We start from the raw sequence: 27,785 nt of genomic DNA, 5'->3' as shown, positions 1-27,785 counted from the left end.
AGCAGGCATGCCTGTGGAGGGTCTGCTGGTCCGCGGCTCCAGTGGAGCTGCCGCAGTCATGCCTGCGGACTGTCGGCTGGTTGCATGGCTCCGGTGGACCTCCCACAGCCATGCCTGCGGCAGCTTCACCAGAGCCACAGACCAAAGGACCCTCTGCAGGAATGACTGTGGCAGCTCCACCGGAGCCGTGGGATCAGCGCGGGGGGCGGCGAAATGGCCGTGTGCCTCGGGCGCGAGAAACCCTAGCGCCGGTCCTGCAGGTAGGTCAGCAGAAGAATGCTTCCATTGACCTAGCCACTGTCACTTTGGGAGGTGGAGTTCCTGCGGCTGTGGAACAGCTTCATTTGTCATTGGTCCCAAGGTTGAGGACACGGATTGCTATTTTATTTAACCTTTTCATTAATGATCTTGGCACAAAAAGTCGAATGTGCTAATTAAAATTTGCAGAGGAGACGAAGTTGGGAAGTAGTGCCAATACGGAAGAGGTTTGGAATAACATACATGAAGATTTGGATGACCTTGGAAACTGGAGTAATAGAAATGGCATGAAATATAGTAGTTCAAAGTGCAAGGTCATGCACTGAGAATCTAACAGGAATTTTTGGAATGACTGAGTCAGTAATGTGATGCAGATGTGGAAAAAGGCTAATGCAATCCTAAGGTGCACCAGGTGATGTATTTCCAATAGATAGAGGGAAATGTTATTACCATTGTCCAAGGCACTGGTGACATCTCATCTGGTCTCCCCTATTTAAGAAAGATAAATTCAAATTGGAACAGATGCAGAGAAGGGGTACTTGAATGATGAGGGGAATGGAGAACATGCCTTGTGAGAGGAGAGTTAAGAAGCTTGGCTTGTTTAACGCAACAAAGGCTGGGGGCAGTTATGATTGCTCTCTCTAAGCAGGGCTGGCCCTAGACCAAATGGCATCCCCAGTGAGGAGCCTCTTCGGTTGCCGCCCCCACTCCCACATTGGTTAAACTTCTGAATATTTTACTTTGTATTGCATTTGTAGCCCATTTCATGACTTTGATACATGATTTGCATGCATGATTTATCCGTTATACAAGATAAATTAGCACGTTAGGATCTGTAAATCTGTATTCATTCATGCCAATATAAGCAAATAAAAAAATTAGTTTCCTCTAAGCTTATAGAAACTTTTTAATTTTAAGAATAACTGAAATGTACTAACATAAAGAAATTGAACTGTGCACCAATGTTGGATGGACCAGTATTAAATAGTGTTATAGTATGTGACAGCCTTAGAATGTTAACCCAAGTCCTTTAGTTCAGAAGGTCACTTTTCTCACCTTTGCCCTCGTGAAGTGAAACACGGCGTCAGAGAGATCCAAAGACTGGCAAGTGGAGATTGCTTCCCATGTGGCAAAATGTGACTGGTGTCCAATTCGACATAGAGGTCTTCATTATTGACATGAATATTCCCCATGTGTCAGTATCTGGTGAGGGTCTGTATGTACAATAGTTCAAGCATGTCTTCCTGTCCGCCGGAGCTTACTAAGGTCATACAAAAGCCTTTAGGTTTTTTGTGGTGCTTCATTTGACCAAACCTTTCTTCGATGGACACTCGAGCAGTGTCAACCAGCTAGCAAAAAACTCCCCTTTGAATTTTAATTTGGATCTTCCCATCACCTACTCTTTGTCCCACAGTGATCATTCTAGCATTCTAGCATTCATGGTGTACAAGCAATTAACGTGTGCTTTCCCCTTATCCTCCCTAGAAGGAAAACAGAAGCTACCCAAGAGAGAGCTGCTGCCTTAGATCCTGCTGTTGTCATCTTTCCAGAAAAGGACAGTATTTCTGCTTCAACCATATCCAGGAGAGTCTCCTTGTAGTAAATGCACCACCTATTATTTCAGATAGAAAATGCAAAGACCTTCTCAAAGACCCTTCTTTATATCTACATGGCACTGCACCATGTAAAGTCAAGCTCAGTTTTATTACACTAATGTAAATCTAGAGTAACTTAACTGAAACCAGGTTTACACTTGTGTAGTAGGAAGCAGAATTTTGCCCCCTGTTCATGACAGTTAAATATATTTGTCAAATGTGCTGAAATAAATTGTTTTGCAATGTAATACATGCCGAATGCAAAATTGATTATATATTATATTTGAATCCAACTTTTGACCTATATTGTGTTTTCATTTTATGTCCTACATAGACTTCAGTGGAAAGAAAAGAAAATGAAACTGATCGAGACAATAATTAAATTGTTCCCCTCTAAAGTATTTTGGGGGGCTTAAATTCCCATAGGATTTAAATAGGAATAATCTCTTAAAGCACACAATTCATTTGTTAAATACTAGAGATTGGCAAACACTGTTGATTAATGCAAGAGTTGTAACCAAATCCAAAATTCTTCTAAAATTAAAAAAATTAATTTTCTTTGTTCTTATGGCTCCCCCCATCAGCATGCCCAGGTGACAGTCAACACTGGAGTTGCGAAACTGAGAAGAAACCCTTTTCCTATTATGTGTCTTCAACACATACCAGTGGCCTATTTTATGTAATGAAGTCTCCTGCCCTTAGAAAAAAATGAACAAACTATCCTGTGTCTAATACTAGGTCTGGCAGCTACAGCAGAGGTAATTTCTTGTGTGCAGTGCCTGTCTGTCTGTCTCAATCTCCGTCTTGATTCCCAGTATTCTCCCTGTGAACCAAAAAAGTCAATCCCATCAATTTCCTAAATGCAATACTTCTGATGTCTAAATGGTACATCAGCACCTTTCATTCCTTATCCTCCCCCTCCCATATTTCTAGTTTAGCGAAAGTAATAGAATAGCTCATTTTAGCAGCTGACATATCAAAAGCAGCCAGGAAGAGAGAGGCAAAAGTTGGCAGTGACTTGGAAAAATGAAGCAAAACCTCAGGGAGTCTATTGGCTGATTAGCTGCTTTCTAACATCTTCCCCTACCAAATTGTCTTCAGCTACTGAGTTGGAACCTTCCTCCTGGGAACAAAGCACTTTTTCCAAGGTAAACTCAGTAGTAGTAGCAGCAGCAGCACTATTATATATGTTCTTAAATGCCTGGGATTAATCCTTTTTGCTGTTTTAAAGGCATATCCTTAAGCTACACCCTTCCCCCACACCTCAATTGATCACTGGCAGAAGACCTCAGTAATAAACTATTGTAAACATGTATTAAAATATATTTGTGTATGCCAAAAAATAATTGATGCAAACTTTATACGTCATCTGTGAAGAGCCATTGTGCCGGATGTAACAACTGGAAATCCTGCTGGTGACCGATTGATGTTACTTTATTATATTTCCAAGGCTTAAACAGGCTGCAAGGTATTTATCATTAATAGAAAACAACCCCCTCCACAGTAAGAAGCACCATTTTCTAAGGTGGTTAAACAAAAGAAAATAGGGGAGGGAGTGTTACATTCTTTTAAAAAAAAGTTACAAATTTTTCTGCAGGCAAATATTAGTTTCTGTAGTTTAGCTGGTGTGGTTTAGAGATCTTTGAGCCAAAGTTATGATTCCCACTGACAGCAAACCTCTCTTTCTCCAGCCCAGAAAGCGTGCATCCCAAATTGTGCTGTAAGCTTGCTAAGGTCCATGGCCAAGATTTTGGGTGCCTCAATTTCTAGCATCCCTCTAAATAGACCTGATTTTCAAAAAGTGACTGCTCAGCACTTTCTGAAAAACAGGTCCCTTTAAGGTGTGACAAGTTGGGTCCTAAGAAATTGAGGTTCCCCCAAACTTGCTGGTCCCTTTTTTGGAAAATCTTATTTATAGAACTGAAGGCTGTTCTCTCATTAGGCACTAATGTGGCTGCTTAATGCCATAGGCATGGCGGAATGATACGTAGGTAAATATGCAACTCACTTACATCTGGCTAAATAAACTGCCATTTTCTGAAAGCACAATGCTGCCCTTTGCTGAACTGTATAGAGGACAACCCTTTCCTCCCTCATTTAAATAATAAATTGAATAAAAAGAAACCCCTAAACAAGCCCCCCCCCCCGTGTTAAATAAGTCTGTAAATAATACAGAAGCGAAGTATGAAGTATTCCTATTAGGGCTTATTTAACTATGACTACTCCTTTCCTCTGTCTTTTTATGTAGAAACTACTAATTCTGCTATTTTAACATGAGAAGAGGCGTTTCAGTGAATTCTCTCCCTGCTTTGGGGCCTTAGGGGCTTCAGCATGAGCTGGGGCTTTGGAACAACTTGGTAGCTATGGGGTGGTATCCGCACTTAGCTGGTTTGGCAAATGCCAGCTGGCAGAGAACTTAGGTATGCAGATGATTTAAATATCATGGGGACTTAGGTGGCAACTGAGTGATGACTTTGTTAGTGGCACCTGAATGGTAGACCTAGACGCCTGGAGGCAAATAGGCATCTAATACCTTTATGGATCTTTCTGGGCTTCTGTTTCCCATCTGTTAAATGAAGTTGTTAGTAGTTCTCTACCTCACTGAGTGTTAGGATAAGTTCATTAGAGATTGTGAGGGATTCAAATGTTATGGGAAAGGGGGCCATATAAGTACCTTAGATAGAATTGAATACATAGCTGCAAGCTATGTATCAGTTTTTAAAAAAATTCTACAATATTCCATTTAATATTTTCATTCAGTGGAAGGTATTTCATCAGAAGTATTTATAGAAAGGCTATCTCAATTATCTGAAGTGCAAAACATAAACCAAATTTTCAGCATGTATAAACTACCAAAGCAGGTTATTTTTAGCAGTGTAGGTAGGAAGTGCTGTACTTGTAAGGATAGTGCTAACTACAGTAGATGCTTTACATTTTATTCCCCAGTAATAGAGCCCTATCGGGTTACTGAGCTGAACCAGAATAAGCCACAGTGCCAATCCCCATGTTACTATTGTAAGGGACGGCATGGATTTGGTGTGGTGGTGTTATTCCAGTAGTGACTATCAATGGCAATATATTTCAGGCAGTGTTAATGTTTCCGTTCAGCAATCTCCCCATCCCCCCCAGGTAAGTTATAATGTGGTCAATAAAAACATGAAATATCTGCTGCATAGTGTTGACTCTGGTTTTTGATAGTTTGATGGGCTGGCTTACGCTGAGTGAAACGTTCTGGCTTTCCTGTGTTGCTTGCTTTTCTTTCATCTACATTAAATATTTCCAGTCCTAGAATGTCTCATGCTCTTTTTCTGAAAATCTTATCCATTAGTAGGATAACTCTGCTTTCTTTTAGATCTTTTTAGTTGTCTTGATCTCTCAAATATTTAGGGTTGTATTTTCACAGGATCCACAATCCTGCCTCTCCATTCATAGACATGATATTGAATACACCAAAAAGCTGAGTTTCAGCCTGGTAGTTAGATATCTTTCTAGCCAATTTATACATGGAAATGATGGGTCAGTTAATTGTAGATGTGGTTTTTGCAAGTTTTGGCCCTAATTTTCTTTAGATGTTTGTACTGAAAAGATACTTTGTTACTGTTTTGATACATAACAAAGCTGCTGCATCACTAATTAAAAGTAAAGCTGTTTGGGAAATGATTACTCCCCACCCTCCTTCTGTGAAAATTCTCAACAAAAGTAAGAAATGATTCATCTCCAAAATTTCCTGAGGTGGAGAAAAAAAAACCTCTGACAATTTTCAGTGGAAACAAACTCTTCCATGGAAATTTCCATTTAATCCAGAAAGTGGTGTTCATGTTTGGGTGCTGATGGGGAAACAGGTCAATGAAAAATGTTGACTCTAGTGAATAGTGACTTGGCTTCTCACCACCTCACACTAATCCAGTATACGGTGCATCTGCCAGGAGATATCAGATATCATTAAGGCAACAGGATTGTGAGAGACCATTTATTGTGGGGCAGCAACGCTACCAGTTCATTATCACATCACTGGGGGTGATAAGTAGACCTGCAAACTTCCAAGTTAAAAACAAAAATGGTAAAAGGAAGGTGATTGTATCTACTTCTTCTTCGAGTGATTGCTCATTCCACAATCGGTGTGCGTGCTTGCCCTTTGCACTGATGCCGGAAGTCTTTCCCCTAGCAGTACCCTTGTCTTTCTAATATCCTGGGACCAACATGGCTACAACAACACTGCATACACAACTATTACAGCAGTTATAGGCCAATTTGAGCTATATAACTTTACTATAATCCTGTTGATTTATGGTAAGTATCCCATAATACCTTGCATTAGTTGAAGTAGGCTTTGACTTAACTAAATGGGAAAGCTGTGATTAGGACATATGAGTATTTGACCTTAGCAACAGGAAAGGCATTGTCACAGGCCTGCACAGGAATGTCCCATAGGAAGAGGACAAGACATATGTTTGTCCTACCGTAATATATAGCCAGGAGGTGCCTTCATGCACTTTGGTACCTGGAACCCAGGTGTTCAGAACAAAGGAATAAGGGGTACACCATGGTACCATAAAAACAAGTAGGAAGATGAATGGTTAAATCTAGTTTCAGATGGTGTACATAGTATCTTTTACTGGTAAAAAGATGGCTTTGGGGTGTAATGTGGGTAGCACACTTTCTATGTAAGATGAATGTAACAATGCTGGACAAGATGGCTTCCCAGGGACTGGTACCATATTGAACCTTTTTTCTGTGCTGTATTCTTATTGGCTTAATAATAGTGACTGACAGTGGTTATTTGGTCTCTTAAATATATTTTTATAACAAACCGAAGTGTAGTCAAGCAATTGACTATACAAATGCATCAACAGAATGAATGAATGGAATGGGGAAAAAGAGAAATGCTGGATGTGATTCCCGCTCTTACACCAGTGGGAAATAAGATGTAAGTCCATAGAATTCAAACTGAGTTGAGCTAATGTAAAATGCATGTAAGTGAGCACAGAGTCAGGCCTTGAACATTGTGTGAGGGAAAGAAGTGAAGAGGATGGATGAATGAGTGAGATGTAGGGAAGCAAAGTGGGCAGGAGTTGTAAATGAAGGATAGAATGGAGGGAGAGACAAAGGAACAGTTAGAGATCAAAGGGAGACTGCACAAGTAGACTTAAAAAAAAATCCAGGGGAAGGTTGGAGCTAGAGAACAGATAAGGAATCGCTGGAAGCTGAGGAGATTAAACAATAAATTAAAATTAATCGAAAGCCTCTAGGCCTGCAGAAACGGGAGAGTAGCGCAGAAAAGAGACAAGGATCAGTACACACACAGGTGTACATAGATTTATTTGTAAGCGTGTGTGTATAATTTATGCAGTTTATATGTAATGCAAATACAAAACACACTATTTTCTCTTGAGGGACGCTCAAAAGTATTGCCCAATGTGTCCCTGACCAGAGCATTCTGGGCACCGGCCATCACGTATGACAATGAATAATTACAGGCGAAGCTGATAGCACCACTTAAGATTCCCTGATATTTCCTATTATTAGACCCTGTTTTCAGTTGCTTATAACTTTGTCAAACTTTAACTGTTTGGGCTGAAATTTTCCATGCAGCTTGCGAACAGGGGCTGCTAACAGGGAGCTTTGCAAGGGAGTTCTCCAGGTGAAGGAGAAGCAAATACAGCATCTGTGCGGTAAGTGACTGTCTGTAGTGTGTGTGTGTGTGTGTGTGTGTGTGTGTGTGTGTGTGTGTTTTTGTGTTTGGGGGTTACTTGCTGTGTGCTGAGCTTTTGTTTGTTTGTTTGTAGGACAGTGTGCTGTGGCTGGCAGTTGGAGGCCATAAGCTTCAAAGGAAGGTTTGAAAGCTCGAAGCCTCTGGTAATTGGCTGAGCCTTAGTCAGTGGGCGGGGCATTCACTCAGACCAGGGCTTTATAAAGCCGCGCACAAGCGATCAGGAAGCTTGTGACCAGGGGCTGCTAACAGGGAGTTTGGCAGGGGAGTGGGAAGGGAGTGGGAGTCCCTTGTCGGTCCTACCTGTTCCCCTGTAGTCCCTTTAAAACCTATAATCCAAACCATATTCCAGAACCCCTTTCTTTAAACCACCCTTTCATTAACTAGGAGACAATGCAGGCAGAAGCCCAGCAGCAGAGTGGGGGCTATCCAGCTTATTGCGCTGAGTGTAGCATGTATGATTACCTGCCTTGTGGGCGGGTGGCGTATGTGTGCAGTCGATGCAAGGAGCTCCTGGCCCTCAGAGACCACGTACGGACTTTGGAGGCCAGGGTGGCGGAACTGGAGGAGCTAAGAAAGGCGGAGAGGTATGTTGATGAGGCTTTCCGGGACACTGTAGAATTGTCCCACCTCTGCTCAGACAGCCTCTGCGCTGTTGAGGAGGAAGAAAGGCCCAGGGAAGCAGAGCAGTCAATGGGAGCAGAGGGAAACCTTCCCATACTTGGGACTCTCCTTCCAGATAGTGCTGGAGTTGCCTCTTGCACTGAGGTTACCTCTCTGGGGGAGGGAACTCCAGTTGCTAGGAAAAGGCAGGTGTTAGTAGTGGGAGATTCAATCATTAGAAACATAGCTAGCTGGGTTTGTGATGACCGGGAGAACCGTATGGTGACTTGCCTGCCTGGTGCGAAGATTGCAGATCTCTCGAGGCATCTAGATAGACTTATGTGTAGTGCTGGGGAGGAGCCAGTGGTCGTGGTACATGTAGGTGCCAATGACATAGGGAAGGGTAGGAGAGATGTGCTGGAAGCCAAATTTAGACTGCTAGGGAAGAGACTGAAATCCAGGATCTCTATGGTGGCATTCTCAGAAATGCTCCCAGTTCCACACGCAGGGCCAGGTAGGCAGGCAGAGCTTCAGAGTCTCAATGCGTGGATGAGACGATGGTGTAGAGAGGAGGGGTTTACATTCATTAGGAACTGGGGAAACTTTTGGGATGGCGGGAGCCTATACAGGAGGGATGGGCTCCACCTAAACCAAAGTGGAACCAGACTTCTGGCACTAAACATTAAAAAGGTTGTAGAGCAGTTGTTACACTAGGAGATGGGGGAAAGCCGACTGCTGCAGAGGAGCATGTGGATCGGACACAGACTTCTCTTAGGGGAGAATCTGTTGGTACAGAATCTCCAGGTTATAGTCAGGAGCAGAGGATGGAAGAGGATAATGTAAGGGCCAGATCAGATGATAAACAGTCACATAAAAAAGAATCTGGCACATCAGAAAAAGGCAGAAAAATAAACAGGGACAAGTTTTTAAAGTGCTTGTACACAAATGTTAGAAGTCTAAATAATAAGATGGGTGAAGTAGAGTGCCTTGTGATAAAGGAGGATATTGATATAATAGACATCACAGAAACCTGGTGGACTGAGAGCAATCAGTGAGACACAATCATTCCGGGTACAAAATATATCGGAAGGACAGAACAGGTCGTGCAGGGGGAGGAGTGGGCACTATATGTGAAAGAAAATGTAGATTCAAATGAAGTAAAAATCTTAAGCGAATCCACATGTTCCATAGAATCGCTATGGTTAGAAATTCCATGCTCTAATAAAAATATAACATTAGGGATCTGTTATCGACCTGACCAGGACAGTAATAGTGATGATGAAATGCTGAGGAAAATTAGAGATGCTATCAAAATTAAGAACCCAATAATAGTGGGGGATTTCAATTATCCCCATACTGACTGGGAACATTTCACTTCAGGACGAAATGCAGAGATAAAATTTCTTGATACTTTAAATGACTGCTTCATGGAGCAGCTCGTACGGGAATCCACAAAGGGAGAGGCAACTCTAGATTTAATCCTGAGTGGAGCGCAGGAGCTGGTCCAAGAGGTAACTATAGCAGGACCGCTTGGAAATAAAGACCATAATATAATAGCATTCAACATCCCTGTGGGGGGAGGAACACCTCAACAGCCCAACACTGTGGCATTTAATTTCAAAAGGAGGAACAATACAAAAATGAGGGGGTTAGTTAAACAAAAGTTAAAAGGTACAGTGACTAAAGTGAAATCCCTGCAAGTTGCATGGGCGCTTTTTAAAGACACCATAATAGAGGCCCAACTTCAATGTATACCCCAAATTAAGAAACACAGTAAAAGAGCTAAAAAAGAGCCACTGTGGCTTAACAACCGTGTAAAAGAAGCAGTGACAGATAAAGACTTCCTTTAAAAAGTGGAAGTCAAATCCTAGTGAGGCAAATAGAAAGGAGCAGAAGCACTGCCAGCTTAAGTGCAAGAGTGTAATAAGAAAAGCCAGAGAGGAGTTTGAAGAACGGCTCGCCAAAAACTCCAAAGGTAATAACAAAATGTTTTTTAAGTACATCAGAAGCAGGAAGCCTGCTGAACAACCAGTGGGGCCCCTTGACGATCGAAATACAAAAGGAGCACTTAAAGACGATGAAGTCATTGCGGAGAAACTAAATGGATTCTTTGCTTCAGTCTTCATGGCTGAGGATGTTAGGGAGATTCCCAAACCTGAGCCGGCTTTTGTAGGTGACAAATCTGAGGAACTGTCACAGATTGAAGTGTCACTAGAGGAGGTTTTGGAATTAATTGATAAACTCAACATTAACAAGTCACCGGGACCAGATGGCATTCACTCAAGAGTTCTGAAAGAACTCAAATGTGAAGTTGTGGAACTATTAACTAAGGTTTGTAACCTGTCCTTTTAAATCGGCTTCGGTACCCAGTGACTGGAAGTTAGCTAATGTAACGCCAATATTTAAAAAGGGCTCTAGAGGTGATCCCGGCAGTTACGGACCGGTAAGTCTAACGTCAGTACTGGGCAAATTAGTCTAAACAATAATTAAGAATAAAATTGTCAGACACATAGAAAAACATAAACTGTTGAGCAATAGTCAACGTGGTTTCTGTAAAGGGAAATCATGTCTTCCTAATCTATTAGAGTTTTTGAAGGTGTCAACAAACATGTGGACAAGGGGGATCCAGTGGACATAGTGTACTTAGATTTCCAGAAAGTCTTTGACAAGGTCCTGCACCAAAGGCTCTTACATAAATTAAGCTGTCATGGGATAAAAGGGAAGGTCCTTTCATGGATTGAGAACTGGTTAAAAGACAGGGAACAAAGGGTAGGAATAAATGGCAAATTCTCAGAATGGAGAGGGGTAACTAGTGGTGTTCCCCAAGGGTCAGTCCTAGGACCAATCCTATTCAATTTATTCATAAATGATCTGGAGAAAGGGGTAAACAGTGAGGTGGCAAAGTCTGCAGATGATACTAAACTACTCAAGACAGTTAAGACCAAAGCAGATTGTGAAGAACTTCAAAAAGATCTCACAAAACTAAGTGATTGGGCAACAAAATGGCAAATGAAATTTAATGTGGATAAATGTAAAGTAATGCACATTGGAAAAAATAACCCCAACTATACATACAATACGATGGGGGCTAATTTAGCTACAATGAGTCAGGAAAAAGATCTTGGCGTCATAGTGAATAGTTCTCTGAAGATGTCCACGCAGTGTGCAGAGGCGGTCAAAAAAGCAAACAAGATGTTAGGAATCATGAAAAAGTGGATAGAGATAAGACTGAGAATATATTATTGCCCTTATATAAATCGATGGTACGCCCACATTTTGAATACTGTGTACAGATGTGGTTTCCTCACCTCAGAAAAGATATTCTAGCACTAGAAAAGGTTCAGAGAAGGGCAACTAAAATGATTAGGGGTTTGGAGAGGGTCCCATACGAGGAAAGATTAAAGAGGCTTGGCCTCTTCAGCTTGGAAAAGAGGAGACTGAGGTGGGATATGATAGAGGTATATAAAATCATGAGTGATGTGGAGAAAATGGATAAGGGAAAGTTATTTACTTATTCCCATAATACAAGAACTAGGGGTCACCAAATGAAATTAATAGGTAGCAGGTTTAAAACAAATAAAAGGAAGTTCTTCACACAGCGCACAGTCAACTTGTGGAACTCCTTACCTGAGGAGGTTGTGAAGGCTAGGACTATAACAATGTTTAAAAGAGAACTGGATAAATTCATGGTGGCTTAGTCCATAAATGGCTATTAGCCAGGAATGGTAAAGAATGGTGTCCCTAGCCTCTGTTCATCAGAGGATGGAGAGGGATGAGAGATCACTTGATCATTTGCCTGTTAGCTTCACTCCCTCTGGGGCACCTGGCATTGGCCACTATCGGTAGACAGATACTGGACTAGATGGACCTTTTGTCTGACCCAGTACGGCTGTTCTTATGTTCTACCTCAGCCTGAAGTGTTGTGGAAAGTTTCAGCAAAAATTGTTCATCTATTTTCAAGAACAAGATTAGGAAAAAATATATTTTTGTCCCTGTTAAAAAATTTGGACGGCCTTTTCTTTGAGAAGCTCTTGCACCCCTATGCACTGAAACAGGGTCTTGAAATTTAGTAGGGGGGTATCTGACCTTTTTTTGCCTTTCACAACCCCCATGCAAATTCAGCCAAATCTGGCCAAGTTATAAGCCTTTGAAAAATCACAGGATAAGTTCAATAGAGACTTACTAGAGCATTTCAGCTAAATTCCCTGAAGATTCTATCCACACTGAGCATGCTCCAGCCCGGGGATGATCAAGTCATTCACTTGCAATTGCAGCTCTGGATCGCAGTGGGTGAGGCCAGGCATGGGAAATGAGAGCAGGGGGTCTGTCTCTCCTGTTCTCTCAGTGACTCCCCTGCTGCCCAAGGACAGGTGGAGGAGAAATATACCTGGTCCAGATGCAGAGGGTACAAGAGTCAGCCTTGGGGGTTGGGGCATGGGGAGTAGAGTAGGATGGGGAGTCTGGGAATGGAGTCTGGCACTGGAGAATAGACAGAGACTAGGGTTATCTGGATGAGGTGGTGTGGTGGTGAGTAAACTGGGGATGGCTGGGCCTGTGTCTGGTATGGAGCCTGAAGGAGTGAGACTAAGACTTTCTGGGCAAGGAGACTGGGATGAGACACAATTACATTGAAAACATTATTAAGATTGCAAAGTCAAGCACTCAAAAGCTAGAAAATTCCAAAATTAAGGTTGATTGTACAACCTAATTTTGGGCTCAGTGTGTGTCTGCGTTATGATGCAGTCTTTAATTACATGACTGCATACTATTTTTTACACAGGTCCCTTCCCTCATTCAATGCTACAGAGTTCCAATGTGATGCTAGTCAATTCACTTAAACCATCCTTTTCACTGGTGGCGACTACTTGTGTGTTTCTCGTTTTCTGGGTGCCTGACTTGAGACCTGACTCTGATTTGCAGAAGTGCAGCTGCAGGTGGAACTGTGCTTTGAACTTATAAAGTGCTATAAAATGGTAAGTATGCTAAAAATCAATTTCTAAATGTTTCAAATTGGGCATCCAAAATTAGTAGATACTTTTGACTTTAATTTCTCAGTGCCTCAGTTCCCCATTTGTGAAATAGGGTTAATAATCACCTCTCATCTCACAGGGATGCTGTGAAAATTCCATTAATGTATATGAAGTACTCAGACACCTGTAGTGATAAGCGCTGTAAAAAAAGATGAGGAAATTCATCATTCTGTATTCAGACCATGGTTTAAATGGTGTACAGTGAAGAAGGCCTGTCCCCATCATACATTGAAGAGATAGGAGTAGCAGGGAGTGCAAGACTAATCCAGAGTGCTTGTACCACTCTTGGGTGTAAGTGGACAAAGAATGTCGTTGCTAGAAAAGAGAACCTATTTCTGTTAAAAAAAAAAAACAAAAAAAACCCCTCTGACTGCACACCCCTAGTTGTCATCTACCACCCCACAGTGGATCCTACATGGGATATCATCAAAAACTACAACCGATACTCAATGGGTACCCCATCCTGAAAGAAATCTTTCCTTAACTACCCTCTTCTGTTCTGCAAACAACTCCTCAACCTCTCCAAGATCATCATCAGAAGCAAGATTCCTGCAGTCAGGACAAACCAACTCAAAGGAGCACCAGACGCTGCCAGAACAACAGATGTAAAATCTGAAGCCGTATCTCCATTTGCTACAGTGATCTACACCCTCATACAATACACCTTTCAAGATCCATGGGTTCTACACATACCTATCACAACATGTGAGTTTCCTCATCCAGTGCACTAAATGCCTCAATAACTAAGTGGCTGAAACCAGAAAATCACTATGCTCTCAAATGAACTCACATAGGATGTTTTCTTTATCGTTTTCCTATCACCTGTGGGTGAACACTTTTCACAAAGAGATCACTCTACATCTGACCTCTGTGCTCATCCTCAAAGGAAATCTGCCCAGCACTTTCAAACTGAGCCTGGGAGCTTCAATTCATAATCTTGCTAGGCACTAAAAATCATGGACTGAGCAGAGACCCTGGATTTATGGCTTACTACTGGGGTAGGCAACCTATGGCATGGGTGCCGAAGGCGACACACAAGCTGATTTTCAGTGACACTCACACTGCTCGGGTCCTGGTCCAGGGGGCTCTGCATTTTAATCTAATTTTAAATGAAGCCTCTTAAGTATTTAAAAAATCTTATTTACTTTACATACAACAACAGTTTACTTATATATTATAGACTTATAGAAAGAGACCTTCTAAAAATGTTAAAATATATTACTGGCACACAAAACCTTAAATTAGAGTGAATAAATGAAGACTCGGCACTCCACTTCTGAAAGGTTGCCGACCCCTGGCTTATTACAACAATCTGTAACCCACTAACAGCCCCCCATCTGCTTCACTCTCCTCCCAGTTCCTTTGCTCTATATGACTGGAGGGGTGTTAATGGGCCACTTTACCTTGAATGGTCCCTTGAAATATGTGTTAACTACTTATGCTGAATAATCTGTATTTAGCTGTGACCCTTGGAGGGCAAGACTACATTATAAAATTATGTCAACCGAAGTTATGGTGACATACAACCACCACAGTAATTTAATTGCTTTTGCATGTCTGCACTATGCTCCTTGTGTTGGTGGTGTGCATCCTCGCCAGGAGCACTTGCACTGATTTAACTGTCAGTATGGGGCAATACAGGACAGCTTCTGAAAGGCAGCAACAGTCAATATAAGTAATGCAGTGTCTACACTGACACTGTGTTGACTTAGCTACATGAACCTAAGCCCTATGTCTCTCATGGAGGTGAAGTTATCAAGTCAGTGTAGTGGGTGAGTTACAGTGGTGGGGGCTACATTTTAGTGTAGGCCAGGGGTAGGCAACCTATGGCACGTGTGCCAAAGTCGGCACGTGAGCTGATTTTCAGTGGCACTCACACTGCCCGGGTCCTGGCCATGAGTCCGGAGGGCTCTGCATTTTAATTTAATTTTAAATGAAGCTTCTTAAACATTTTAAAAGCCTTATTTACTTTACATACAACAATAGTTTAGTTATATATTGTAGGCTTAGAGAAAGAGACCTTCTAAAAACATTAAAATGTATTATTGGCACGTGAAGCCTTAAATTAGAGTGAATAAATGAAGACTCGGCACACCACTTCTGAAAGGTTGCTGACCCCTGATGTAGGCACTTAAAGAGATAGGTTGATGTAAGCAGCCTTATGTTAACCTAACTCTGTAGTGTAGACCAGACCTTAGTAAGTTTCCCAAACCTGAAGAAGAGCTCTGTGTAAATTCTAAAACTTGTCTCTCTCACCAACAGAAGGTGGTCCAATAAAAGATATTACCTCACCCACCTTGTGTCTCTAATATCCTGGGACTGACATGGCTATAACACTGCATACATCCATCAAGGAAAGCCTAGTTTAAACAGTTAAGTCTTACACTGTGCTCTTGGCGTCAACAGGCTTTGGATTAAACCGTAAGAAAGGCAAGGCAAGAGTCCCTCCTGCTATACTGCAGTAGAAAGTTCATTAGTTCTTCAAGAATTCCTTGTCTCCAGCTCTAATCTGTTCCATCCTGGAAACCATTAGCTTCACTGTTTTGCAGGTAGGTCAATGCAGAGGAAGAACTGATCTTCAGCTGGTCATGTTGTAGCCCATTGTGGGTTTTAAAGAGGACTGGGACCTTGAATTAGATCCTGTACTGAATGAGTAGCCAGTGAAATGTGCAGAATAATGGAAGGACGTGTTCTTGTCTGTGTCCTGCGTAGGAGAATAGCTGCTGCTGTTTGGACCAGTTTAGCTTCTGCACTCAGCTTCGGGTACAGCGCATGGCAGTAATTCAGCTTCAAAGTAAAGGATATGTAATTCGCTAATGGCTAGGTTTTCATTTATGAGGAAGTGGAGAGTTCTGAATTGTGTGAGGTCTTCAAAGTGCTTTCTCTTACCACAGCATCATCTCCTACCTTACTACCTGGGTTATGCTTTCACCAGTTGTTGTTCATTCAGGTCCTCCAGATACTGGGGTAACAAGGTGATAGCATTATCTGCTTTGGATGAGAGAGCTAAGGGCAGCTCCATGTTATCAGCAGCATAATGTTGACACTTGAGCCTGAAGTATGATGTGGTACCCCCTAGTGTTTTAACCTTATAGTTAGATGGGAGTGGGGAAGGACACTGCTGCGTAAGGGCCTTGGTGAGGCCGAGAAGTTGCCTCTCTTGGACGTGCAAGACCTGGCCCCTGAATGGGCATTATTGACTTGGACTAGATTCAAACTGGTTATGTTAAGGTAAAGTTTCTCTAGACTATTACGATTCTGCTTGGCTATCTAGTCTCCAAAAGTGAAGGAACATCCCAAGGCAAGTTTTTTGCTTCTCATCAAGTGTTTTATTAACATTCAGTAGTGCCAGGTTAATGATCAGTGTGTGCATGGACAGGTTTGCCTTGAGGGATGCAGTAGGCAATGCAGGCAGGAAGCCACAGCCAATAATATGTCTGGAAACTAAATCAGTAGAAAAAATATTTGATTTGAAGTTATTTTTTTGGCTGATATTTAACCTGCACATTGAGTGGGGTGAGGAGACTCAACGCCAGGACACATGCATCCTGTACATGATGTTTCCCACCGCAGGCTTCAGGACCCACTGTCTGGCCTCCTAGCTGGGCTCTGTTAGCCTTCACTCATGACAGTTGACTTATCACAATCCAGGCTTCACGTTGAACTTGGTGTCTGGTCTATCCTCACTTCGGACAACACCCAGCATTCAAAAAAAAAAAAAAAAAAGTTACACTCCAAAAACGAGTAGTTTTTAAAATATTAACTTCTTGTTATTTGTCTTCTATTAGAATACTTGATGGCCGTGTTCTGAAGTGCTTCTCCACACCCAGGAGGGCATATATATATAATATATATATATATATATATATATATATATATATAAAAGCAGCAAAGAATCCTGTGGCACCTTATAGATTAACAGACGTCTGTTAGTCTATAAGGTGCCATAGGATTCTTTGCTGCTTTTACAGATCCAGACTAACACGGCTACCCCTCTGATACTTGACACCATGCAAGGCACTGCATTTAGCCGTATGGAGTGGAAATCCATCAACCTCATGAAGAAACTTGCACAAATACAGACAGATATCATCTTCCTTTCCAAATGCAAACGGATGGACATCATACCAAATGGACTAAAGGTAAAAAATCCACTGCTATCTACATACTACACGGACCACAGTGAGAGATTATGCCATACTCTATCGTCTGTTAGTCTATAAGGTGCCACAGGATTCTTTGCTGCTTTTACAGATCCAGACTAACACGGCTACCCCTCTGATACTGTATATATATAGTGACAGACCCAGGTCAGTGGGGTACAGGAGTCTGGTAGAGGGCAAATATGCTGGTCACTGGATGAGTAGTTTTCTGTTCCCTGAGTGACCAGAGCAGGGGCTGCACTAGAGTAATCAGGAACCTGCTAAAACCAATTAGGGCAGACAGGCTGATTAGAACACCGCAGCCAATCAAGGCAGGCTAATCAGGGCACCTGATTTTAAAAAGGAGCTCGTTCCAGTCAGGCTGGGGGGAGCCAGAGGAGAGGAAGTGCGTGTAAGGAGCTGGGAGCAAGAGGTGCAAAGAGCTGAGAGTGAGAGGGTGTGCTGCTGGAGGACTAAGGAGTACAAGCGTTATCAGACACCAGGAGGAAGGTCCTGTGGTGAGGATAAAGAAGGTGTTTGGAGGAGGCCATGGGGAAGTAGCCCAGGGAGTTGTAGCTGTCATGCAGCTGTTACAGGAGGCACTATAGACAGCTGCAATCCACAGGGCCCTGGGCTGGAACCTGGAGTAGAGGGTGGGCCTGGGTTTCCCCCCAAACCTCCCAACTCCTGATCAGACACAGGACGAGTTGATCCAGATTGTAGGGAAGATCACTGAGGTGAGCAAATCTGCCAAATAAGCGCAGGACACACCAAGGTAGAGGAGGAACTTTGTCACAATATATATTTTTAATATGAAAGCCAAGATGCTGAGGTTGAGAGAGCTGGTAACTTTGCATTCTTCTGTGGCATGATCACAGTGTAGCCCCCCATGTCAATCAGGCCGATGCAGAGAATTCCTCCAATGAAGCAGCATATAGGGAAACACATTCCACTACTTGCTCAGTCAAGGGATGATGTCTAAAGCCTGTCTTCGTTCTCTGATATGATTCAAACAAAAATTCACTCCCTGACATCCATATTTGCCAGCTCTCTGCCACTTGCTATCAGACTGAAAAATTAATATGCTTACACTTGGACTAAATTATACAGTACTCTAATTCCTGAAGAAAATGTTGATGAGTGCTTTTGAAAAGGCTCTTAAATATCCTTTGCAAATGACTAAAGGAATTCCAGTTAGACCTCACATGTCATTTTCATTTCCCTTGTCACTGAAGTCTAATTCTGAAAATGCTTCCATATAAACTGCTTTCATACATCATCTGCTCCTCTTATTTGTCCACAGAACCGTAATCTTGGTGGGTGACGTGACAGCTATTTCCATGGTGAGATCATTACAAATTCTAATAATATCTTCCATTTATACAGCACTTTCATCCTTAATACAACTGTCTGAAGTTCTATTTCACAGATTTCTGTATACAAACTTTCACCATTTTGCAAGATTTACACTTCCTTATTCTTTGTGTTTTTCATAGTTTTGACAAGATAACTGCCTTTGTATAATAAAAACTCTTGCAAAAATCCATATTTTTGCATTTTGCGTAGAAAATCCCATTTAGCTTGAAAACAGGGTTCCTTTATATTTTTAATTGGAAATGAGGCTGTTTCCCCCCCCTGCTTAAAAAAGGCCCCTTCCTGCATAGAAAAATTTATTGTACCATCATGATACATTATATTAAAGTGGGCTCATTTTCAAATGCATAATGGAAAACTCTTGAATTTCAGCCAGTCTGCCTTGTATTTCATTATACCTGCATCATTCACCATTATGCTGAAAGGATCACAAAATGCTGTTTTGTTCTTTCAACAAACTTTTACATACACTTGTATGTAAGTTGAAGTACAACTGCTTCTTGGGAGAAGCGCGACAACCGCTTAACTGCATGCGATAACACTACATAACAGAATTACTTCCTGTGCTTTGAATCAGACCTTAAGTTATATCCTCTGGGTCTTACTTAATACAGCCCTGTTCTGCTTTCTCAAGTGGCTTTGACTATATACAGTGTATACGTTAATTGACTGATGACTAATGCTATTGCCTCCAATCAAGACAATAGGCTATTTGTTAATTCTCAATTCAACAAAATTGTTTCTGTGCAATCCAGGACCCACATTGTGCCAAATTCTAATTTTAGATATATAGCTGTAAACCAGAAGTAATTGCACTGAAGTGAGTGGAATTACAGTGATGTAAAAATGGCCTAAGATTAGATTTAGGCCCTCTGAATATGGACTACACAACTCATTATTAGAATATGACATGCAGGCAATAAGAATATGACTTTTGTATTGGTAAAATGTTTGGCCAATCTTTGCCCCACAGTCTAACTGGTGCCCAGATCACCTTGCTGGAGTCTGTTATGGAGTCAAGAAATCTGAACCTTTGTAGCACTCAGTTACCTGCAGATTACGACTGTTGAATTGCAGATCTAAATGTGCTACATGATGATCCATCATTTGAATGAAAACTTTCATTTTAGGTGCCCTCTGTTTTATAACGTGTTGATCTATATATCCAGTAATGTTGCTGTTTCAAATACAGTTTGTCCTCCTTTGCAAAGACTCACACACAGGAGATCAACAAGTGGCCCATATCATAAAACATTGTAATGTAAAAGGAATATTCTATGAAATTCTAAAAAAAAAATATAAAAAATCAAAAGGTTGAAAAATCTCAGCAGAATGTCTTTTCTACAACTCAGTTTTTCCTACAGTCAGGCAGTAAGGTCGAAGAAAAGTGCATAGAATAGTTTAAAGGGAAATCATTTACACATTATATGAGATTCTACCACAATGTGCTGTGGCAACATGTGATGTCCTTGGTAATGCAGGAGAGCGTTTTTGTATAGACAAACTATAAGGTGTCTTCAAACTTAAATTGCAGTTGGAAGGAACAGGCAGACATTGCAGGTGCATGACAAAGCAAGGAGGATTAGATTACGTATTCTGCAGCAAGATTTAACAAACCTCTTAGTATCTGAATAAAAGCTAAATGCCTCTTTTGACTCAGGGACCACTTAATGCCAACTGGCAGAGAGTGGAGGGGTGCATCAGGGTTGCAGGGATCCCTTGGGTCTGGTGTGTACATTCTAGTTCACCAAAGAGTGTTATGTAAGGTTTCTACTGAAAGCCTGTGTCTCACTGGTCATCCTAATCTTTGCAAAATGTATGTGCAGATAATATGTACAGAAATGTGTGTATATATTGGAAATTATGTTCTTAAGGCCTTGCAGCAAAAGGCAGCTCATCCAAAAGTAGCGTGCCTTGAGACAGACTCCTCCAGACAGGAAGTGAGAGAGACTTTTATCTCCACAGCTGACCTCTGTGTATTATGTCTTACAATGGACATCTATTTGCATATTTAGTCATATTCTAATGAGACTGTGGAGACTTCAGAAGGAAAACTAACAGGAAGAGGTGTGGTGTTTAGATGTTGCTTGAAATTATTAGAAATAGGAGCACTGGCTGTTGGGAGTCTGAAAGGACAGGAAACAGGAAGAAGGGGGAGGAGTTGAGGCAGAGCGAGAGTTGCAGAGGGTGCAGCAGCAGCTTGGTACATTGGTTTCCACTTTAAAGTCCTGTTGAAGTTGGTTAGTACCTTGCCTGGTTGATACAACAAGAGGGAAACAGCAGGGGTCGGGTGGGGAGAGGGATAACCCTGTTTTAAATGTGACGGACAAAGGACTGGTTCGGTATGGCTGTCGGAGTAGAAAGACGCCCTGCCATCCTTCCTCAGGGATTAAGGGTAGACAAGTTACCACTGGGCTTGCTCTCCTGAAAGGAGGGTCTCAGCCATCCTGGTTGAAAACATTGTGTGATGGAGTTTGCGGGAACCAGGACCTTATTAGACAAGAGGGCATCTTGTTCCTTGAGGTCAGGCTCTAGCAGGTGCTGTTATGATTGTTTTTTCTGTGTAATGCTTTCTTTCCAATATTTCTATTTGCTGTCATATGAATCGCTGGTCTTTGTTCAATCCACTTATTTTCTCTATAACGAAATATAAGTGCTGTGTGTGTGAAGCAGTGCTGTGTTCCAAGGTGTAACTGGTAAGCTGTGATGGACTGTGCCTTTGGGAACAGCGGGTCTGGTCATTCTGTGAGGGTCCATTGGAAAAGGGGCCGGATGCCATAGGGGAGGTTGGGAAGACTTGAGTGCTTATTACTAGCTTTAATGAGGGACCGCACAGCCCGCTTGGGCTAAGAGAGAGTGCTTGTGTTGCCTATGGCTGGGAGAGTCAGGGAGCTGACCTCTGGCAGGCAGAGACAAGCCTCCTTCATGCTAAGGGCAGGAAGTAGAAAGGTGCCTCACAACCCTGGGTGCCTCTGGGAAGCATCACATCTCTGACAGCCCAAACATTTTTCTGGAATGCCCTTGGTCAGTATATGTTGTGAGTTAAGACTTTGCAAGACACTTCATTGTAAGGTTAGGTGGATAACTCACTTGCAGAGCCCGCAGGATGCACCTGTCCTCCGTTTTTCAATGTTACTGCCCTGCTCAGAAGGGATGGTCACTGCTTCATCTGGAGCTGTTAGCCAGCTTGAGCAACCAGCCAGAGAACAAGAGGAGACCCTCAAATCCGAGTCTGAGGCTGCTTTTTCCTTCCTATTTTCATTAGTAGTAGTAGTAGTAGTAGTACAAAGGAAGAAAACTTGACTTAAAAACAATGTAGATCATTAAGTCAAATATAAACATGCTGATGAGAGAGTCTCTGGTCACTTTGTGGTGTTAGCTCTTATCTTCCACCGAAAATATTAAATCTATCGAATGCTATCGCTGAACACAACTAAGAATGTAGGAACTGCCCCACTAAAACAGGTCAATGGTAAATCTAATCTCATGTCTTTTCTCAAACAGTGGCTTATTCCAGAGGAAGACTAAACATGCATAATGCATCCACATATGTAAAATTATATCATAGGTGCTGTGTCCATATGTGAAATATCTTGTACGTAGCCAGTGCACATATTTGGCCATCGAAAGACTGAGGCCAAGGCAGGCAGGCAAGCATTTAAGCCTGTGCTTAACTTGAAGCACATGATTAGTTTTGTTAAGATCAATCGGACTACTCATATGTTAAAGATTGGAATATGTTCTTAAGTGCTTTTCTAATTCAGGGCCTGATAGCCCTTGTTAGTGTAATAGTCAGAATCTTACCATATTACCATCTAATAATACCCTGCAGCAGCGAGTTCTATAGGTACTTTTTGCGCTTTTTTTTTTTTTTTTTTTTTTTTTTTTTTTTTTTTTTGTGTTAAAGGATTTGTGTAAAATTGGGGAAAAACATACACTTTCTCCCTCAGGCCAGAGAACATCCAGGCATTCAGACCGAACATTTGCTGAACTGTAAATTTCAGCTTTGTAAAATCAGTGTGTTGTTGTTTCTCTTCATGGATCAGCATTCATGCTGCGCACCACATCAGTACCTGGCTTGGGCCGGGGAAGCTATTTGATCCACTGGACCAAATTTGATGATGAATCCTGGTCACGTGCCACCTAAAGCACGATGTGCATACGCTAAGAAGATCCATCTTAAATGTTCAGTCTTTTAATTTCTCCAAGCGGTAGTGTTGTACTGCTCCAGTCAAGGGGAGTTTGGTCTTTGACAGCAGTGAGAACAGGAGTTGGCTCCAAGTATCTGCTTGTTCTTGTATGATGAGAAAAGGTAAATAGAGAAATGACTGTGAAAGAGAAGGCCAGCTGGATGCTTCCATCAGAATCCCAGCTTTAAATAATTCCCTATATGGACTGTCCTCCACTCCATGTCTCTATAGTCATCTGGCTTGCCCTTATGTGTACCTTCACTACCTATCCTATTTACCATATCTTCATTTGCAAACAAAGTAGCCAAATGTTGAATGCAGTATGCCAGGTGAGGATGTGCTATGGATTGGTAATGCACGATGCTGTAAAATTTCCTCTATTCTCCATTTTCTCATTAATACAGAAAATATTTATTCTCATGTTTAATCACTGCTGTGCAATGAGCAATCACCCTGTCACTGTTTCCCCTGAGAGGCTGCATCTAATTTCTCAGCCCTTCACTGTAAGGGCAAATACTAGTGCTTGATATGAAAAGGCAGGAACAAATTTAAAAGTTTATTAGAGAATGTTTAAATAAAAATGATACAAAGAGTTCAAAGCATCAGTTGTTGGTCATTGGGGGCAACATACGGAGTATAGGGGGACGCTGGTATGTGGGAATTGGTTAGCACATAACATATACAGTCTGCAAGGTCCCCCAATGCGGGGTGTATGGTGGGTGGGATCAAGAAGCAGTAAGGAAGCAGTGAGGGTACATCGCTCATACAGTGGGTTACACGTAGTCATGGGTATAAGTAAGCGGGCCTGGTAATGGGGACAGGATGACCCTCGCATGGTGGAATCTAGTTCGGTGGCTTTAGGGCTTAGGGGATATGGTTCGGTAGGGGGGGTTTATAGGCCTCCTCCCCCCGTGGGTGCATAGAGCCACGCCAGCTCACTCTTTGTTACTGCACAAGTTAACCATATTGAAAATTTCAAATGACAATGCTTGCAGAATTGTTTCCTGGTGTCTGAAACTGCCTCTGTTAGTTATGTTCTCTATTCTGCTTGATCCTTTTTTTTTTTTTTTTTTTTTTTTTTTTTTGAATGGTATCATTGATATATTTGTCTTTTTACTTTTACTGGTTAAAAAAAATGTGAGGGATCATTTATTTGCATTACGGTAGCACAACAGAACCCTGTCAGGATCAGGGACTCCCTGTAATATGGGATGAAATAAACACTGAGGAGAAGGAAGTACCCTGCATTGAAGAGTTCAAAATGTGATCTCTGAGCTGAGCTTCCAATGGTTCCAGTTCAGTTTGTTTTCTGGGCAGCCCTGGGCATTTTTAGAATTTTCCTGCTGACTCACTAGTCTCCAAACAACCAAGTTATCAGTGCACTTGCACTATCTCTGTCTTTCCCTCTCCAAAAAACAGAGAGTACTGTTTTCATTGGTATTTTGTGATTAAGCTGAAAAGAGCTAAGCAATTATCTGAAGAGATCTTACTGTAAGTTAAAGTATACACCAAACTGCTGACAATTCACCATATTTAGGATTGAGCCTTTGTCATAAGGAATCCCCTCTTGTATGAGGCAGAGTGGAGTGAGAGACAGGCCACTGTCTGATCTCTGGAGTGCCCCAGTTATTATTCTTCTCCCTTTCCGATCAGGCAGTGCTCACTCTGTCTCTGTTCCTGTCCCTTCCGCCAGGTGCAAACAGAACACCCAATGCAAAACTCCTCACCCTTCTGCAGATATTGTGGCAGTGCTTCCCAGGAGGATTTTCCCATCATCAGATAATGGTACAGAGCATCTGTAATGTGTGCTGTCAGTCTGAGGTGGCAGGGGGTATGTCTACGCTACGGGATTATTTTGATTTTACATAAACCGTTTTTTAAAACAGATTGTATAAAGTCAAGTGCATGCAGCCACACTAAGCACGTTATTTTGGTGGTGTGCGTCCATGTACCAAGGCTAGTGTCGATTTCCGGAGCATTGCACTGTGGATAGCTATCCCGTAGCTATCCCATAGTTCCTGCAGTCTCTCCCGCCAACTGGAATTCTGGGTTGAGATCCCAATGCAAAAACTGTCGGGGGTGATTCTGGGTAAATGTCATCACTCAATCCTTCCTCCGTGAAAGCAACGGCAGACAATCATTTCGTGCCCATTTTTCCTTGGATTGCCCTGGCAGACGCCATAGCATGGCAACCATGCAGCCCGTTTAGCCTTTTGTCACTGTCAACGTATGTGTACTGGATGCTGCTGACAGACGCGGTACTGCAGTGCTACACAGCAGCATTCATTTGTCTTTGCAAGGTTGAAGAGAAGTTTACCAGCTATAGCACCATCTGCAATTGTAGAAATTGGTGATGACGTTTCAGTCATTTTCCACCATTTGCTATTGGAAATTGGCGATGACTGTTATCAGTCCTTTTGTACTGTCTGCTGCTGTCGTGGGTGCTCCTAGCTGGCCTCGCTGAGGTCAGCCGGGGGCTCATGCACAAAAATGGGAATGACTCCCCAGGTCATTACCTTATTTATGTTTTGTCTAAAAATAATCAGTCCTGCCTAGAATATGGGGCAAGTGTACTAGAGAACCAGAGAGCACAGCCGCTCCAGGTCAAAGCCCCAGATATCCTGCAGAAATGATGATGCCATTCTAGGGGGTGCCCCTGCAACAGCCCCACCCATTGCTTCCCTCCTCCCCAAACCCTCCTGGGCTACCATGGCAGTGTCCCCCCATTTGTGTGCTGAAGTAATAAAGAATGCAGGAATAAGAAACACTGACTTCTTAGTGAGAGAAAATGAGGGGGAGGCAGCCTCCCGCTGCTATGATAGTCCAGGCAGTACAGAATCTTCATTAGACATGAAAGGGGTGGGGGCTGATGGAGCTCAGCCTCCAGCTGCTATGATGAGGACGGTTACCAAGCCTTTTATACTGTCTGCCGGGAATGACCGAGAGTCATTCCCACTTTTGCACAGGCACCCCCAGCCAACCTCACCAAGGCCAGCCAGGAGCACTTATGGGATGGTGATGACGACGACGGATATCAGTCATTTTGCACCGTCTGCCACCAGTGAGGGGAGGGGAGGGGATGCTGCTGTTCAGGGCTGCAGCACCCCATCTACCAGCAGCATGCAGTAGACATAGGGTGACATTAAAAAAGGTGAGAAATGATTTTTTTTCCCCTTTTCTTTCAGGGGGAGGGGAAGGGGATAAATTGGCAACATATACCCTGAAACACCCGGGAAAATGTTTTTGACCCTTCAGGCATTGGGAGCTCAGCCAAGAATGCAAATACTTTTTGGAGACTGCGGGGACTGTGAGATAGCTGGAGTCGTCAGTCCCCCCTCCCTCCCTCCATGAGCGCCCATTTGATTCTTTGGCTTTCTGTTACGCTTGTCACGTAGCACTGTGCTGAGTCCCTGCAGTGGCCTCTGTCTATCATAGCCTGGAGATTTTTTCAAATGCTTTGTCATCTAGTCTTCTATAACAGAGCTCTGATAGAACAGATTCATCTCCTCATACAGCGATCAGATCCAGTATCTCCTGTACGGTCCATGCTGGAGCTCTTTTTGGATTTGGGACTGCATCGCCATCCATGCTGATCAGAGCTCCACGCTTGGCAAACAGGAAATGAAATTCAAAAATTCGCGGGGCTTTTCCTGTCTACCTGGCCAGTGCATCCGAGTTCAGATTGCTTTCCAGAGCAGTCACAATGGTGCACTGTGGGACACTGCCTGGAGGCCAATACAGTAGAATTGCAGCCACACTAACCCTAATCCGACATGGCAATACCGATTTCAGCGCTACTCCCGTCGTCGGGGAGAAGTACAGAAATCGGTTTTAGGAGCCCTTTATATCGATATAAAAGGCTTTGTTGTGTGGACGGCTGCAGGGTTAAATCGGTTTAACGCTGCTAAATTCAGCATAGACGTGTAGTGTAGACCAGGTCAGGGCCACCTCTTGGAGTGCAAAGGGGAAGCTTGGTCTCCAACCCCATTTCATCTACTGTGACTGCCAAAGAGGGTACCAGTTTTGATACAGACATCCATGCACAAGGAATGTCTTCGAGACCACCAACAAACTTTTACATTGGCTCCTGACAAGCCATAACCTGGTAATTTTCCAGCCATTCCAATTTGGATTGGGTTTGAATCTGTGATTTAGAGATGTAAGGCTCCATATCTGAGGATTAATCCCAGGAATCATTTGGTCACTCGGTAAACCCTTATTGGTATGGACATTGCAGACTGGGTTCATGATTTGGCTTTGTTAGTTTCTATCTTCTCTTGGAATGGTTAAACAAACTGTAGTAATAGGATGCCCATGGAACAATGGGATAGGGAAACCTGCATCATATGATGCTGTGCCTGCCCCATGAGGCATTGCAAACCCTTCCCAAAGCACCCTGTGGCCAGTTGCACAGTGCGATAGCTACCACAGTGCACTGCTGTCTTTGCCGTTGCAAGAGCTGCTAATGTGGATGCGCTCTAGCATCACAAGGAGCACGGTGTGGACACGCAACAGCGATTTAATTCCATCAGTTTAATAAAAGTGGTATAACTTGTGGCGCAGAAACTTGCCAGTGTAGACATACCCTCAGGGCTTGGCTACACTCGAAGCTCCATAGCGCTGCCGCGGGAGCGCTCCCATGGCAGCGCTTTGAAGTGCCAGTGTGGTTGCGGCGCCAGCACTAGGAGAGAGCTCTCCCAGTGCTGCAGGTACTCCACCTCCCTGTGGGGATTAGCTTACAGCGCTGGGAGCCGTGCTTTCATCGCTGGGGCACTGTTCATACTGGCGCTTTACAGCACTGTAACTTGCTGCGCTCGGGGGGTGTCTTTTTATATCCCGAGCGAGAAAGTTGAAGTGCTGTAAAGTGCCAGTGTAGCCGAGGC

Source organism: Gopherus flavomarginatus, chromosome 4, assembly GCF_025201925.1.
Source record: "Gopherus flavomarginatus isolate rGopFla2 chromosome 4, rGopFla2.mat.asm, whole genome shotgun sequence".
Lineage (NCBI taxonomy): Eukaryota > Metazoa > Chordata > Testudines > Testudinidae > Gopherus > Gopherus flavomarginatus.
The sequence above is the reverse complement of the archived record's forward strand: the minus strand, read 5'-3'. Positions refer to the sequence as shown.